Consider the following 18,619-nt stretch of genomic DNA (forward strand, 5'->3'; position numbering starts at 1 on the left):
TGCTAAAGTGTTTTCTATCTAACTATTTAGATGTTTTGAAAATGCGAATAAAAAAGCCTTAATGGAAACGGACATGCGAAGATAATCTCAGAATTATCAAAGAAATTTAACGTGCTATAGACGCAGATATCTTGAGTTTGCCTTATAGTTCAAATGCGCGTTAAGGTGGTGGAAACTGTTTATTGTCATAATGATGATGTTGTGAATAATTGTGCATGTAAACAAGTAAAACACAGCTCTCGACATTTGTGTAGAATTCAGAAGTTACCGTTAAACTTAAATTACATCTGCGAGTGCAGGTGGAGGCTGCCGTGTATATTAACCCTATTTCATCAGTTCTTCAGCATCTCTTTGCAGCATTTGTCCAACAACACAAATATCTCTCTGAAGTGTCCTTCACGACAAGTTACCTTCAATATTAAATGCAAAACATGCGAATACATCGGAATATTTGACCATTAACAGATTAACAAAACGAAAAGGAAGGGAAAAAACGGCGACAAGATACTGCTGAGTTTGGTTCAGTTTGTGAGGCGCAGCCCTCCACGAATAAGTTCAAGGAAAAGATAACAAAGCGCATCCTTTAAGTTTTCTTTATTTTGCAAAAGCACAATGTTAGTACAAGTGCACATGCACGACTAAATAGCTAACTTTGCAGGAGGCCTATCTAATGTTTCACGTTTAACGTTTCATAACAGCTCAAGCTACACGTAAAAAATTTACGATAAAGTTACTTAAAAATATAGTGCATCATTTTTGCGACCACTTTTTTAAGCCAGTTCTACATGATATTTTTAGCAGCATTACCTTAAATTCTTTAGTGACTTTGCTTAAATTTTTAAGTAACCCTTGACCCTATTCCCAGCAAGGGATTTTGCTTAATTTTTTCGGTTGGTGTGACTCACAATTTTAAGTTGTTTTTACTAACACATTTTTGTTATTTCTACCAAAAAAATCTAGTTTACCCCCATGACAAAATGTAAGATCATTTAGATTAATATTTTTTATGTTCTTAACACCTAAAATACAGAAACAATGGACAGCTGTGAAATGTTAAAAGCTTTATTTTTTCACTGAATAATTTAAACATGAAACATACAGCAGTTCAGAAATGTAAATTTCATTGTACAACAAAAACAAATAAACGGTACTAAATAACAATAACAGGCATTCTGACAACATTATAACAACAGTAACCATCAACATGGCTCAGGCTAGTGGTTTTTAATGGTTTTTAATATTTGTGGTGTTGTATGAATGAGTGTGTATGTGTGTTTGATAACAGTGTAGAGTTATGTTTGTGTGTGGTCTTGTATGCTTGCATGTTAGGTGTGGTGTTGAGCTAAATATGGAGATCTGGAGTATCTGGAGATCCCTCCTCTGGTCATTACTGTGTGCTCTGCAAGGTTGATTAACTTCACCATTATTGTCCTGAAACAAAGCAATATGATATTAATGTATAATATACATTTAGAATAGTATAAAATATATAAATATACATACTGATAATTAAAAGAATGTAAAGAATCAATATGAACTGTTATGTTACACATAGGTCTGCTGCATCATGTGGATTCTACATAAGTTCTTACCTAGTTCTGTATAAGTTCGTCACTATGAAAATTAGGTCTCCCAAGATTTTTTTAACATTCATTGAGGAATTGGCTTTCCTAAAATATAAAACAAATATATTAAAGTCACATAATGGAACTTTACCAGAACTTCACAACATTGCCATAGTGTAGTGTCACAATAACAACGTTGACTGTACTTAACACTACTGTGTTTTGTTCACTTACACTGCTCAGTATGCAAAATATGCGTTTACCACACACAAACAATTATAACTACAATAAAAAAAAAAATAGTCACTAGCCTTAGCCCACACAATTCTCCTCTATGTGTCTGCAAAGTGACAGTGTGCCGTTTTAAGGAGGATTCTAACCAACACAATGAATAGAGATTTTGAGCCCGCTGTTCCAGCCTCCGCCTCGCACTTCAAGCTCACGGTAAACGGTCACACCCTGTCCGCACCTCAAGATGCCACATGACAAAACATAACAGAAACCATTAACAACAAGGCGTTTGTCGCGTTGCATTGCAACGCTCGCAAGCGGTATAGATAAACAGATGAAAGGTAGACAGATGAACAGTTTGAAATAAAGCAATGACAGATGAACAGTTTGAAATAAAGCAATGACGGCTTCGCGCTCTTTTTAACTCACTTAAAAACGTTGTCTGTTAATGTGGCGCCTTGTGTCAAATTTAAACTAAAAAGCTCAAGGAGCTGGACGGCGAATATAACTATCAACGTGTTTTCATGCCTTCATAAAAGTAGGCAATCGTGATCGTTTACCATAAATCTCATTTAAGCAACTTAAATAAAATTTCTTCTCACAAAAGTTGAAGCGCGCTGTGCACGCACGTTTCTGTACATTTGATATCTGAGCTTATTTAAAACACTAAGAAACGTGCACCACCACAATTAAACTTATTTAAAATGAAAACATTAAGAAACATGTATCTTAACACTATTGGGGGGATTTATTTTATAAAACATTTTAATATAAAACAAGTTAAGTTTACTCACCTTAATCGTATGAGGAGATGATTTTCAGAAAATGGCCACTGCTGGGTCACATGATCTAACCAAATCTTAAAATGTTTTGTCAAATTGACTAATAACCAGATTCATGCGACTTTACTAAAAATTACTTGCTGTGTTTACTCATTATTTTAAGCAAACTGCAATCTCAATGAATTTTGTAACATTTATAGCAAGAAATTAAGTAATGTGCAAAACATTCATTTTTGAATTCATTTTTGTCTGTGTATTACGCCGGCCCCTTACGCACACACACACACAATATTCCAGCATCTCAAACTTGACTGCCTGTTCATTATCACAATAAAAAAGTTATTGCCATTATAAGTATTATACGTGCTTTTTAATAAAATATATGCACGCAACAGGTCAGCACGAACGTTTCCCATTAGCGCTTGAAGAGCGGGATCTGCCAAATGAGGTGCCGGATCGGATTTCGGAGGATCCGGCTTGTTCCTGCACAAATTAAGCCCTTGGATATAAATGTTACATCTGTCTAATATATATTATTATATTCCAGATGTTCGAATACATGCACCATATGAGAGGCATTTCAAATGGCACAGAGAGCAACTGTCGTCTTGACATAAAGTTGCTCTCTGTGAATAAAGATTATAATGCAATTATCAAGTTTATATTACAACAATAGGGGGTTCAAATAAAACAGCTGATTGCCAACTGATAGTAATTTGAGTGTATAGTCATATTAATTATTTTTGGATGAAAACACAAGTGTATTATACACATTTTTTTATATTACATTGAATATGATAAGTATGCATTGTATTTATTTAAATGACAACCCTTCATATTTATCACCTTAATCTTTGCTCAAATTATCTGTACACACACCAGTTTGGGCACAGAGCATGTGCCACACCATGCAGCCACACTCAGCTACTGGTTTTTGTCCCATTCAGACAAACAGTTTTTTTTTGGCTGGGTCACACAGCCAAGGGCAGAATGTGGATCTTGAGAGGTGGGGGTAAGGGCATTACAAAGCTGGTGGGGTTTAAACTCCCAGGCTGGGCCCCTGAGTGAGCTGTGTGTATTTGGGGCAGTTGTTTGTGCTTGTTTATTTGAGGGATACTGTACGAGTCTGTGTGTGTCCCTGTGTGTTTCTAAGACTTCTGTGTGTACAGCCCATAAGCCCGAAAACAAGGTATGGTGGTGTGAACAGTGGGCATGTTTATTTAAAGAAGGACTATTAGTTGTGGTTGTCCTTAGAACTTAAATTAAACTCACATGGGCCTTTCAGATTTGTTATCATGGCCCCAAAGACTTTATACTACAGGCATCTTAACTGATAAAACAGGCTCTATATCTCTATTACAAAAACATATTTTGATATTGCCGGGAAAACTTGTAAAAATAATGTTCCAGTACAAATGTATGTAGAGTTGATTGTCCACACCCTTGCAATCACAATAGCTTTTTTATTGACTTCTTACTTCCAAGGGACATGCAGTCGAGGCTCTGGGGGTCACGCTGCAGTCCCCATGGAGGTCAGCATTTTGAACCTCTCACAAGTATTTGAAATGACACCTCACGTTGTAGGTCAAAGTTCTGTATGTTGCAGATATTAAAAAGCCACATGGTGTGTTAACATATATAAGACTCTGATAATACTTGTTTTTTCAGAAAAGAGGTACATAAAAACAGATTATTGAAACAAAATCTCAATTTATATACTCTTATTAATAATAACTTAAATGTATGAATCTGATATCTTTTTGCAACAAAAATACAATTTCATTAATCAAAAAAATTGAGGCAATTATACAATTTAATAAAAAACGTGTCACAGAAATCTATGGGGCACAATTAAAACAAATTTGAACAGAATTAGCCCTTGAGAAGAAACATTAAAAGACATATTGAACTCACAATGTGACATACAGTCTAGACTATTACGTCACAACTTTGTGCGTTAGAAAGAGTTGTTTTTGTTTATTGTTTCCTTTGTCAGAGCTTTGACGCTGCCGCGTTGAGACTGTGACCCATGATGGCCCTTCTGTTTGCCAGAAGTCGCTTGGCCTAGTTTCTAACAAACAACGCATCTATTTGCTTTTTGTTTTCTAGCATTTTTATGTTAATACAGTAAAAATGTGGAACACAAACAGTATAAACAAAGCTGTTGTTTGGACTAAACTCTTATTTTAGTGCTCTAATGCTGGTTTTAAGGACAATAAGACTTTTTAATAACAATTTGGAAATGTTTGGAAAATGTAATAATAGCCATCTTAGAAAACCTTTAATTAAATATTTTTCATTAGTATACGCTATATACATACATACTGTCTGTATAAATCACATACTGAAGAAATCTAACTTCTGTGAATGTAGAGTTTTCATGCTACTGTTCAAAAGTTTAGCATCACTTGACTAAAATGAGTTTTGTAATGTTCAAAATTATTTGATCTAAAAGCATTTTTAGATTTTTTAAAGACAAAAATCTAACTGTAAAAACAATAACTTCTTTCATTAGAAAACTAAAATAAAAGTTTTTAAAATGAACGATTTAGACTAAATGATGAGGATAAAGGAAACCAATAAGAGCCCGGTACAGATGGGAACTACTAATAAATTATTTGTTTTGGTTTTCATTAGTCACAACATAATTCTCATTATAACATTTGAGTGAGGTTTTTATTATTCAACAAAAATGTTAATAAGGGATGAATAAGTGACCCTAAATATTTGACCAGTGTGTATACAGTAGGCTAGAGATTAGGTTATAAATCATTAGGTTGAAAAAGCAGTGAGTGAAACAGCTATGAAACTGAATTAGAAAATTACTGTATATAACAACAATATTGTCTGTCTATAGACCTTAAATGGGTTTATATTTGACATTCATTTAGTAAGTGGTGTCAGTTTGAGGAAACTGTTGAGCTGTAACTGGCCTTCTGTCAGGACAGTGAAACATACTGTAAGAACTCTACAGCTTCCTAATGAGCCACTAATTAGTGGTTTAGAGAGAGGGGTGGAGGTGTTTTGTTTGTGAGACAGTTGGAGGGCTTTATAGAAGCTTAGTATTTTCTGAATTTGTCTTTTTTTTTGATGAGTTAAAAAAGAAACAAAAAATAAAAAACCAATAACAATAATTGGATTTATTTAAGCATCATACATGTGCCTAAGCCGTCTAGTTATTTTCTCTTACATCATGCTGAAAGAACACGAATACTGTATACAAATGTTTTAATAGATAATTTAACAAAATATAAAAATACACAGTATATAGATAATTATACACAGTTACAAGTGACATCTATTTTTAAATGATGATTTCTCAACTGATCTCTTTAACATTTGATGAGACCACTCTTATTGTAAATGTTTATATGTTTACCATAAAATGTTTAACAATATATGTTTTGCAGAAACATAATTTAATAGTACAATCTGTGATGCCAACAGTTTTCCATCCCTTATTCTTTAACAGGATCAAACTCCGTTAGAGTGTTGTTTTATGGAATATGATGGAATGAATTGTTCCTTAATGCTCAGCAGGTGTTTATGTGTACAGGCACACTTCCTGCACATGACCAGCATCAAAAGCGTGTGTGCGTATGTTTGGAGAGTTTATGCGGGCGTTGGACCCCAGATGGGTTAATGGGGAGTTTAGCATCGAGATTACAATGAAACAGTGTCAGCCTCAGATATGCTTATGATTGCCCCAAGCCCACGCGCTGGACCGCACGTTCAATATGACCCGCCGTGGGGCGGGGGTCAGAAGACAAGAGCAAAAAGCATAATATTGAATGCTACATGTTGTTCTTTGAATAATACAGAAGAGAATGCTGTCACAAAATGTGCAAGGTATTTAATGTGTCTGTCCAATAAATTGGTTATTTTTAATCTAAAAATACATACAAATCTATACAAAAACATGCATCTGATGTCCATTTAAGGTATAGTAACGGGAACACTACACACACACACATAGACACAACCACGCCGCCGCCACCCCGAACACGGGGTCTGTCTATCACAGGCCAAGCTGTTGCTGGAAAAGATTGAATGGTTAAGGGCAGAGACAACAGCCCCACTAATTAAATTCTGCCAGGTTAATCCCTCTGTGTCCTCACTACTCACTCTCCATCCCAAACCAGCTGGGGGAGGAGAGACACGATGACAAACAATCAACATTCATCATTAACAATGGCAACAAAAAAATAGAAAGACATGAAAAAAACAAAGAAAAATACAGTAGGTAAACAATGAGCCACTGAGTTGTGATGCTGTTGTTATGAAAAGGAAACAAAAAACAAACTCAAGGCAGATGATAAAACAACAACAACAGTAGCATACACCTGCTGCTCTAAACAAGTGTACTATTGTTTAAAGGCGCTGAACGCAGTTTTTTCATTCAGAATGCAGTCTTTAAAAAATGAAAAATAAACTGTTATTGACCACAAATGCAGAAAATTACATTTTAGCTCAAATGACCATTTTTCGCTTTCATTATAGAGACCACAAAGAACACTTCATAATCAAAAATACTAACATTTGACCTCCAGCACGGCCGGGGGTCTGAGACCCTCCACTCAGCCAAGTCATTCTCGCTGCATGCACTGCTAATGAACTTATATCAGGTTCACTGCCCTCCGTTCCTCCCAGACGGTGAGGAATGGTGTTTTTATGACCCCTGTGACCTTTTACACTTGATCTACATGTCCCTCTAACTTTATTACATGGCCTATAGCAAACCTTATATGCCCATTGAAAAGGTTCATACATTTTAACAGTGGCAAAATATTCCATTTGAATCATGGTTGCTGATGGAAAATACACAATCAGAAAATAAGGTTTAAGCGATAGTTCATCCAAAAATAAAAATTCTGTTAACATTTACTCTTGTTATTTCAATCATGTACGACTTTCTTCTGCAGAACACAAAAGAAGATATTTTGAAGAATGTTGGTAACCGAACAATGATGGTACCCATTCACTTGCAATGGTTTTGTGTCCATACAATAGAAGTGAATTGCCGCCGCTTCTACAATGGATCCACTGCTGATGTTCCTGCTGGATTTTTCATTGTGTATGCAATGTGTATGCTTCTAGGAATAGTATCAAAAAATCCAAATGAACTAAAAGTCAAATTCTTGCCTTTCCATCTCCCTGTATGACCCAGAAAGACCCGTTACATCATCAACGCAGCATCACCACATTCTTTTACACATAAACTCTGGGTAATTGAACAGTACGGTGGGCGTCACCGGCACAACAGACGGGTGGCATGCTGGGAAAGCGAGTAGCGTGAGCAGTTGCCGTGCCTCTGTCGCGGGCATGCTCAGAGGTGTAATGTCTGATTAGAGGATTACAGGGGAATCGCTTCTTCGCAGTTCTGCTAGAAACAATTATTAACATGTTGGTGTCTCTAATCCTGGATAAATACAGCTTTTCAAGAACAACAGAGAGAGACTCTCTCCCTTTCTTCCTCCTCGACTCTTCTTCTTTTAAATCCATCTCTAAACCCCCGTAGTCACTTGAACCCCAAAGCCTAACTAATGCCAGTTGAGCAGATAGGGCATTGGTGTGAAACAGTGTCATTAGGAGAAAACCTTTGCAGCACGTGTCGCAGGAAAAGCTGTTCCTCTATTTCACAACAGACCAACAGGCAGCGCAGCGAAAGAGGAGAGCAAGTTTTGCTGTGGGGATGAGATGGTATAAGACCCTATTGTAATTCAGCAATCTGGTTAAAGGGCATTGGGCTGAAAATGTCTTCAGTCTGTAATCTTTTATTTGTCTGTATACTTTTCTCATATAATCTGCTTTCTGGTACTTGGGAGGAGACTTTGAACAGTGTTGGGAACGGTTGTCCCAGGCCTGGGACAGGAGCCTGTTGCATTCTGGGGTTGAAGAAAGGCCTAATACATCATTAGACATGCTTGCGAAATACACGTATATAAGTATTCTATAAATAAGTATATCGTCTAATGAACAGGTTTGACTACTTGACTCATTTCCGTGAGCACAAATCTTAATCAGCTACAGCATCTACAGCATAGTTATAGTTAATAATGATAATCATGTTTATTAGAAGGGGGCGTCCCAATACTTTTGTCCATATAGTGTATGTTTAAACAAATCACTTCATATTAAGCTTCTGTGTGTATTTCCCATACTGCTTGTTGCTAAGGCCATGACTCATGCGCCAATATCTCTAGTTTGTGGAAGATTGAACTGCCTGATAAATAAAAATTTCATGACACATTAGCGACCCAAGCCATATCTAGAGACAGGAATATTTAACAGATTTGGGGTGGGCTTATTTGACTACGGACAATAAGCAATCACCGAACAACACCCTACTGAATACTTAGAACACCCTAGCAACCACTTGGCAGCATTTTTTAATTTGACTCGGAACACGACTACAATATACAACAAAGCCCTGACAACCATTCACGTCATTCCAGCACAGTGGTACCTTTTGTCGTTTCAAACCTGTATGACTTTCTTCTGCAGAATACAAAAGAAGATATTTTGAAGAATGTTGGTAACAGAACGACAGCATTACCCAGAGAGTCGGACTCGTGACCAGAAGGTTGCCGATTCAATTCCCAGGGCCGGCGGGTAAAGACTGTGGTGCCTTTGAGCTGCAGTGATAGCTGCCCACTGCTTCTGGTGTATATGTGTTCACGACTTGCAGTGCGTGAGTTCACTACTCACTGGACGGGTTAAATGCAGAGGTCACCATAGCTGACAAATAGGTCACTCTCAGAGGACAGGTCCAGTAGAGGATAATCAAGAACTGGCCAGTGGTGCAGAAAAAAGAAGCCAATGGTTGTGGTTGAGGCGGATGGACACAGCATGGGATGCCAGATGTAACAATGAGACACACACCCGGGTCTGATCAACCTGCGGTGGGCCTCCGGGCATTATCAGCAGCACCTCACCAAAAGGCATCTTTCACCCAGGAAAATGGATTTTTGAGTGAACTTCTCCTTTAAGTCTTTGGAAAACCCGACAAAAAATACTGATTGGAGCAATATTGTTACTCTTATCTGTGCAAACGAATACCTAACTATTTCAAGTGTTTTCGTCCGAGTTTGTTCTGTAAATACTAGAATATGTTAGAGGCAGGTGGCCATCCACACATCTTATCTACAACATGTCTACCAGAGCGTTTGACCACCCACTTTCATGACACGCACACCTTCCATCTCCTATGAAATTGTATCCTGCAGCTCTGAAATCAGACACAGACAGGTGATCAAAACAACCCATTAGTGGCCATTGACACATTCTCACCTTCACACACACAACTTAAGTTTGCTGACTGGGCACACATAGCCGAACATGAGACACTTTGAAGAGTTGAGCGCCTCTGCGGTACATGCTAACATCTCTTCTATTGGGTTTAGTGAGGCACGAAGTCTTTAAACTATTTATTTTGTCTCATAATGACGTATAAAAATGTTGAAACCAAACACATATTTTGATTTATGCATTTGGCAGATGATTTTATACAAAGTGACTTACAATACATTCAAGGTACAATTTTTTTTAATCATTGTATGCACCCTGGGACTCGAACCGATGACCTTTGCAAACAATGCTATACCATTTGAGCTACAGGAACACATATGTAACTGTACATTGAACATAAATATCTAAATATATAAGTTTTTACCCCATTCGAACTGTTCAGGCAGATGTCACATAGAAATTAAAAAGAAACAATTACAAAAACAGAATGCATTATACAAACACTTTGCAGTACCCAAAAGCAATCAACACAGCATACACACCTAACCACTGTTAATCCTCTAGACACTAGAAAGCACACACACACACACACACACACACACACGCACACACACACAAACACATGCTCAGCATCACTGTGTTTATCACTCCAACCCAGGCCACCAACACCCGTCAGTCTAATTCCATTTGTCTGTTTAGATTCGTTTTGCTTTAATCTCTTCTTGTTTGTGCACATCTGCGGGAGAGACTGCATGAGAGAGGGGGAGGGGCCGTCGCTCGCGAAAAAGAGCGACAACCGGGGGCCAGAAGAGAAACAGGTAATGGGAGAGAGGGTACCCAAGCAGAAAAGTACCCTGGTGTTACCATAGTTTTTTTTTACCGTGTTTGTTTGACATTATGGTATTCTTTCAAGTAGCATGATACAAAAAATTTTAATAATTCAGCACCATTACATTTAACCCTCCCTTACATCCAATACATTGGACAGATCTGAAACATTCACAATGTGATGGGTGAACCTTTCACCCTTACCAATAAGTCTCGATGACTTCTCTTTTTATGTTGTGGTTTATTAATTCAATATGGTTGATTTTTACATTAACGTTAATTACAATGTATTCAAATACACTGAATACAACTAAAAACAATACAAATATTCATGTTTTGAATCTGAAACATTAAGATGCTTTTCCCCATTATAGGAAACATAAAAGTGATTTTTTTTCTCCATTTTTTGTAAAACAAAAACAGAAGATACATGGAAAGATTGCAAACATGTATATCCATTACAGTTAACATTACAGCCATACAGAGAGCCTGAAATGTACAGAACTTGTTCAAACCCACATCTGAAACTGAAAAACAGATGGAGAGCAGTAGGAACGGATGGGGAAGGCAATCAGAGGAGAGTACATTCTGCACCACTTCAGCATGCCGAATTCCCTCCTCCTCCAGAAGGGCCAAGACAGATCTTCCAGGGAAGAGGTCTCTCGAGGCGGACACTAACAGCAGCGTCCAGACCTTAGGGCTCTGGAAGTCTCTCCAGTCAGTCACACAACTCATAGCAGCCAGGCTGCACCACCAACACAACATTTACAGGCCTCTTACACAGCATTACAGCATATCGTATTATCCCGCTCAACTCTCTTCATTAGCCCAATTGGATCCTGGGATTTTCATTTGTAAATGGGGAGCTTTTTAGATTAGCCGGTGTCTGCCCATTATGAAACATTTTCTCAATGTTCCCCCAATGCTGCGATTAGCGTCTGTCTGTCAGGGTGGAAATGTAAACTTTTCAAAACGCGATTCATCCATTTAAGCCCTTCACAAATATTTTCCACGAGAAATGAGGAAAAAGTGTCAAGCGAGCAGTCTCTGATTAAATGTTTGTTGCAAAATAAATCATAAACCAATGAAACTAAAGACCCTCCCTATTAATCCATTGATTTACCATCAGGAAGGCTAAAATAAATGAGCTGAGTTTGTATTCTGTTAAAATGAGAAGTTTAAATCCAACCAGGTTTTTATAGTTTACACCAAATATGATAGTTCAGAAATTGAACTGTCATAATTCATCCATCCTTATAATCCAAAACTATTTAACTTTCTTTCTTTAGTGAAACAGAATAATTTAAGAATAAATTTGACGCTACTCTTTCCATACAATGAATGCTTTTTCAGGTTCTTTCAAGTCCCAGAAAGGACAAACGGCTAAAACATTAAACAGTAATCCATACATGTGCACTACATCTGAAGCGTTCTGAAGACATAGGATGTCTTGTGAGGATCAGGCTGAAATATCAGTCGTTATTTATTGATGATTTTCTCACAATAAGTTCCATTCACACTTCCTTATACGACGCAATCGGTCACATGACATACAGAACTGCAGAAAAGTTTTCAGTGATTTTCAGTGCATTTGACATTCAATTTTGGCTTGTTTCTCACACAAATGGCATCAAAAGGCGTAAATATAGTGCACAAGTGTCATGGTTCAGCAAGGAAAACAAGGAGAGGATCCATGTGCAGTAAAATATTTAATCAAAAAGACACATAAGGGTAGCTCAATGGTCTGAGAAACACAACAACAATGATTCACAACAGACAACTGAACACCAGGGCTATATATACACAGATGAAGGGACAAACAGATAATGAGACACAGGTGAGGCCAATACACTATAACAGACAAAGTATGATGGGAACTGGAGTCCTTACAAAAACACAGGCAGTACACAGAGTAGCATAGCGCCCTCAGGTGGCGAAATGAGGCGCCAGCAACAGGGCGTGACATAGCCCCCCCTTCAGGGCGGATTCCAGCCGCCCTCAAAATAACAGTTCTGGAGGGCGGTGTAGCGGAGGCAGAACAGGGGGAGGGATGGAGGGACTCTGGCTAGGCGGCCGGAGACTCTTGCTCGGCGGCCGGAGACTCTTGCTCGGCGGCCGGAGACTCTTGCTCGGCGGCCGGAGACTCTTGCTCGGCGGCCGGAGACTCTTGCTCGGCCGGAGACTCTGGCTCGGCGGCAGGAGACTCTTGCTCGGCAGCAGAGACTCTTGCTCGGCAGCAGAGACTCTTGCTTGGTGGCCGGAGACTCTTGCTCGGCGGCTAAGGCGGCCGGAGACTCTTGCTCGGCGGCAAAGGCGGCCGGAGACTCTTGCTCGGCGGCAAAGGCGGCCGGAGACTCTTGCTCGGCGGCAAAGGCGGCCGGAGACTCTTGCTCGGCGGCCAAGGCGGCCGGAGACTCTTGCTCGGCGGCTAAGGCGGCCGGAGACTCTTGCTCGGCTGGAGACTCTGGCTCGGCGTCTATGACGGCTGGAGACTCTGGCTCTGTGGCCACTGAAGCCCCTGGCCCACTGCCCCCTCCCAAAAAATATTTAGGACCGACCTCTTCCTTCACCTCGCCCACGGTGAATGTGGAACCAGACCACAGCAGAGCATAATCCACAAATTCTGTTAGCGACCCTCGAGGACCATTACGATTGAGGTGATCATGAGGTGTTTGATTTAATCCATAGCAAAAAAAATCTATAAGTGCAAAGTCTGGTAAATCTGTAAAATTGGCAATGTCCAGAAAATCTGTAATATGGTCCTCGAGGGTACGATTACCTTGGCGCATGACAAGACGTACTGCTGGATCCATGCTTTGGTGAATCGTTCTGTCACGGTTCAGCAAGGAAAACAAGGAAAGGATACACGTGCAGTAAAATATTTAATCAAAAATACACATAAGGGTAGCTCAATTGTCCGAGAAACACGAGGGAGCACATACAACAACGATTCACAACAGACAACTGAACACCAGGGCAATATATACACAGATGAAGGGACAAACAGGTAATGAGACACAGGTGAGACCAATACAGGATAACGAGACAAAGCATGATGGGAACTGGAGTCCTTATAAAAACACAGGCAGTACACAGAGTAGCATAGCACCCTCAGGTGGCAAAATGAGGCACCAGCAACAGGGCGTGACAACAAGTCATGTTAGAGTACTTCATAGGATTGTCATTTTTGATCAGAGTAACATTCTGCCAAACATCTTTTGTAATCCACAGAGGAATCAAACAGGCTTGTAACAAAATTATTGTAAATAAATTATGACAGAAATGTCGTTTTGGGGTAAATTAACCCTATAAATTTGTTTTGGTATGCACTAGAAATGATTTAGAAACATTTATAACACACTACAGAGCAGCTAAATGAGAAATACACTTGATATTTTAGCAGTGTGAATATGGATATAAAGTTTCTCTCTCAGTGGATGGTGCCTTAGAATTTTAAAGTTTTACTTAATTAATATTGCATATAGGAATGTATAGTCTGTTATATTTGACATGTGCTTCTCTCTCCTTTATCTTAAATGTGTGCTCTCACTGTGCGTGCATGTGTGTGTGTGCGCCTACTTGTCTGTGTACGTGTGTCTGTGCGTCCGTGTGTGTGTGTGTGTGTGTGTGTGTGTGTGTGTGTGTGTGTGTCTATGTCTATGTGTGTTAGTACGTGTGCATATTGTGTGTGTGGAGTGTTTTGTATGTGGGTATGTCTGTCTTCTGTGTTTTCACCTTTTTCTTGTTTTTACAGGTATACCTTTAATTGTTTTGCTTATAGTCAATATGTCTCATGTAGCTGCTTTGTAATAATGAAAATTGTAAAAAGCGCTATATAAATAAAGTTGAGTTGACTCTTCCTCAGGAGTTCAGACACAGACACAGATGCAAGAGGATGCAAGCACACTGAGGCAGCAAATTATGAAAATGTGGCTCTGTGTCCTCAATGGCATCGTACTTCCATAATGTGGCACAAAATTAGAACCAGAGGGAGAAGGACGACAGGTCCATTTAATTGGAAACACTGCTCTGGGCCTGTACACACACACAAACACACATAGACACACACACACACGCGCACACACACACACATAGCAATTCACCACAAAACTGAGATATTATCTCACCCCTTTTTTCTATACAATAAGACATTTTCAGAGCCTGTGGGAATTCATGAAGGTGTTTCATCTGAGCGTAGATCCATCACCACAAAGATCTATATACAGACTGGAAAATGAAATTATTCTATGATTTTAATATACGATGATAACGGTCAGACGCTTGGACGCTTGGAATTAAATTTACGATTTTAAAACTTAAGGCCGGATGTCCACCAAAGCATTTTTAGTGGCTGAAAACGCCAAATGTTGACAGCGTTTTTCAGCTGAAGTGCTTTGTTCGCTATGATAAGGAATATCCCCGAAGTAATGTGTTACTATCTGGTTTTGCAGATAGATTGTTTCATCAAAATATATTAATATCATGGTGTCCCGATGTGGCTATAGTGCAGAAATGGATACTCAGAGACAGAAATATTCTGCATTGTTTTTCACACGTTACACAAACATAAGGTCATACAAAAAGAATGTGAAGTTTGGTTGGTATGGGGTTTGTCCCGCCCCTCCTATAATATGACTGGCAGCTGCATAAAAAGTCACATTGACAAGCAAAGTGTTTTACCCAAACTAAGCGTGCTGGCATGACTAGATTTAAAAAAAAATATGATTTGATCAATTTCTGAGTATTTTTATTAAGAGAAGACTAGTAAAATGTCGTCACAATTGGGTTGTAATGACAGTTCACTGTGTTACTGAGGACAATTGGGCCCTAACAAATAATGCAAAAAAAGGACACACACACATCTACAGTATACTCAAATCATCAAAAGGACCCAACCTACTGTCTAAAACCTTCTGAATACCATTTATCTCTTCCCCCTTAGCTTTTCCATGTCATCTTCCCTATCAGGCTTCCCAAAGCCAGTATGACCACCACATGCATGAGCCGCTCTGTGTCCTCCCACCCCAGCACATCAGCCTACAGTCTTCATCTTTTCACCCCTCAACCAGCTTTCAGACATTCAGCCAACCACAGCTATGTGAGTCTAGGGCCAGGGATTAAACACAGGTTCAAGAATCAATCTGGGGAAATGGAGACAGACCCAATCCCTGCTTTTGCCTAATCCCCCTCATATCTTCTTCCATTGTTCAGAGGTTTATTAAAGAGAGAATGAGGAGACGCAGACGAGGAGATGAGGAGTCTCAGGGGTTCTCACTTAAGCTACAGAAACTAGGGAAGCGGTACAAAGAAACTAAAATCTAAAATCAAACTGCAATGTTTATACGTCCAAACCAATGAGCTGCATCAAAATCTGTGGAATATTTGTAAATTCATTTATTATTCATTTCAGTATTTTTCAATTTCTTAGCACTGCAGTCATTCTGTTATCACATGGTTATGTCTAAAGTTCCTTCGTTGGCAAAATGGACAGCCGAGTTTGGTTTCTGAAAAACAGCTTCAGCAAAGCACCTTCTTCAGACCAAACCGCAAGTGATCCACCAGACCGGACAATTTCGGTTGCTCCAGTCTGTAATATGACATGCGCATCACAGCCAATTTTGACATATTGTGTTTGCAACCCTCCCACCTTCCTCCAACCCGCTCCTCCAGCAGGAGGAGATTGGGCCCGCAGCTAAAGCCCCCTTTTCAGGCCCGCCACTGGCGAGGTCTATCGGCAAGCTCAGAGAGTGGAGGTGTCGCTTCTACTATGGCATTTCGGACAGTATCTACTTCTCTCCGGCTGCGGAGGAGAATGGAGAAACAGTTGGGGTATTATCAGAGAGGGATGAGAGGAGCGAAGGCATTTTTGTCTTTTTATTCCCCTCCTAAGCCTCGGGCTGTGCTCCCAATCCGATTGGTCGATACAGCCAGGGATGTAAATGAAATGCAAAGAGGAATAAGGCTGGCTTCCCATTTGTGTGTGTGTGTGTGTACGAGTGCTGCTTTCTTTGGCTCTTACTCGGGGTTTACCATTCACAGAGCTTCTCTCTCTCACCTTCTCTTTTGTCTCCAAGTCCCGATTTCATTTTTGTCTGTCAGCATCCATTCGTCTTTCTCCCTCTCTCTAAGCACTTCCTGTCCAATCGTGCCATACACACCATCCTATGTACTTATTACTTCCTGCTTGCTCGCTGTCTTTGCCGTCTGTATCTGGCTGGGCTCTCGACTCTTATCTGCTTCGGCACCCCACATTCCAGTGTTGCCGTGGATCCCTGCCTGCATCCACTGTCACGGCAATTCCATGGGTTCACACAATCCCTCAGATGAGAGAGAGGCAAAAAAGTGGCATAGGGTGGCATGGAGAGAACGCAGCTCAGAGGAGAGGTGAATGTACATGAGTAAGAGTGATGGCATACTGTGTGAGTATGCAGTAAACTACATTTACATTAATGCATTTGGCAGACGCTTTTATCCAAAGTGACTTACATTGCATTTGCACATACTTCTGTTTCTGAGTATGTGCCTTCCCTGGGATCGAACCCATGACCTTGGCATAGCTAGCGCCATGCTCTAACCAACTGATTGTCTACAATAATGTACAGTAGACTGACATCAATAAAAACATGAAATGGCATTCAGAAGCCAATTTACTTTAGATTTTTAATAAGAAAAAATAAGCAACTTCATTGACTACATTATCCGAGACCCTGCAGGGCATCAGCAGAAAAGAAATGTTGTTTCAGAAGCAAAGAATATACCATCGCCAAGCAACAGCTTGGTGACACTGTCACATACTGCATTTAGGGCCAAAGCACCTTCAAAATGCCCAAATGTTTTCCTTTAGGATCATCATTATTAGTTTTGCTTCAATTACCAACTTGGTACATTATTTTCATCAAGGTGGACCACTTTACTGCTGACAAAACAACTAAAACCAGTCAATAGTAAGCTGGTTTGGCTGGTTTTCGGTGGTCCCCCAGCTAGTTTAGGCTTATTTTGGGGGGGGTTCTGACCACATTTTTTGGTAGTCAAGCTAGTCTTAGCTGGTCTAGCTGGATGATTTCATTGACCATTATTTCCATCTTAAACCAGCAAAGACCAAAAGACTAGACTAGCTTAGGCTAAAAAAATTCAGCAGGGTTTACATTACATAGCCCAACATGAAGTCAGCCATATTGGACTGAATTCAGATATTTTATAAGAATTGCATACTGTAATTTTTTTACATTTAGATTTTTGATGTATTGGATTATGTTGCCATGACAAGGTAAGAAATTCACGAGCAAAAATGGGAAAACATCAAGTATCCCTTATCTTCAGCATGCATTGTGTGATTTAGATAAATGTTTAGCTATATATTTGATCATAGTATCCGATCACATGCATGCGGCTATGGTGGATCAGTCACAGTGCCACAGAGATACAGTATATAGTCATATAGAGTATTAATACAGAACATTCAGACGTCTGCAATTTAGAACAGGGTTGAATGTGACTCAATCTACAGTTTTGTGATAATTATTCAAAGAGAAAAAGAGGGCGTCTTTGATCAGCAACAAATGGATATTAACATTGTGGCGAGGGGGCGTGGTTTAGCGAGGTCTGCGGCAGGAGAGAGAGCCGGAAGACGAGCGGTAAGTGAGTGGAGTAAATACAAACAACCAACACCTGTCTCATTCCAGTAAGGGCGCGGGGAGACAATATATAAAGACCCAGGAGACGCTCAACGGGGAGAGAGAGAAGGACTGCACACGGGCTGCCACGAGCACAGAACCTCGCAGGAAAGAACGAAGGACTTTGCTGGATTAGTATCTTCTCAAGCCAGGCTGAAGGAAAAGCCGTGGATTTATAAGTTGTATGAATGAACTTTTTGTTTTCTCGTGTGGCAAACCAATAAACGCTCGTGTCAGTCCCGCCAACCTCGTCCTCTTTCTTCCTTACTACAGCGAACCCGCTACAAACATA

At 39.6% G+C, this 18,619-nt stretch overlaps 1 long non-coding RNA gene across 1 annotated transcript; it reads right to left on the bottom strand.

Moving 5' to 3' along the window:
- Window positions 1-1,156: 1,156 nt before the first annotated feature.
- Window positions 1,157-3,331, bottom strand: LOC130560033 (uncharacterized). The gene is made up of 3 exons (XR_008963649.1): window positions 1,946-3,331; window positions 1,593-1,670; window positions 1,157-1,431 (listed from the first exon to the last, which is right to left on the bottom strand). It is a non-coding gene; the product is annotated as an uncharacterized LOC130560033 (long non-coding RNA).
- Window positions 3,332-18,619: the final 15,288 nt, after the last annotated feature.

Source organism: Triplophysa rosa, linkage group LG10 (genome assembly GCF_024868665.1).
Source record: "Triplophysa rosa linkage group LG10, Trosa_1v2, whole genome shotgun sequence".
NCBI classification, from domain to species: Eukaryota; Metazoa; Chordata; class Actinopteri; order Cypriniformes; family Nemacheilidae; genus Triplophysa; species Triplophysa rosa.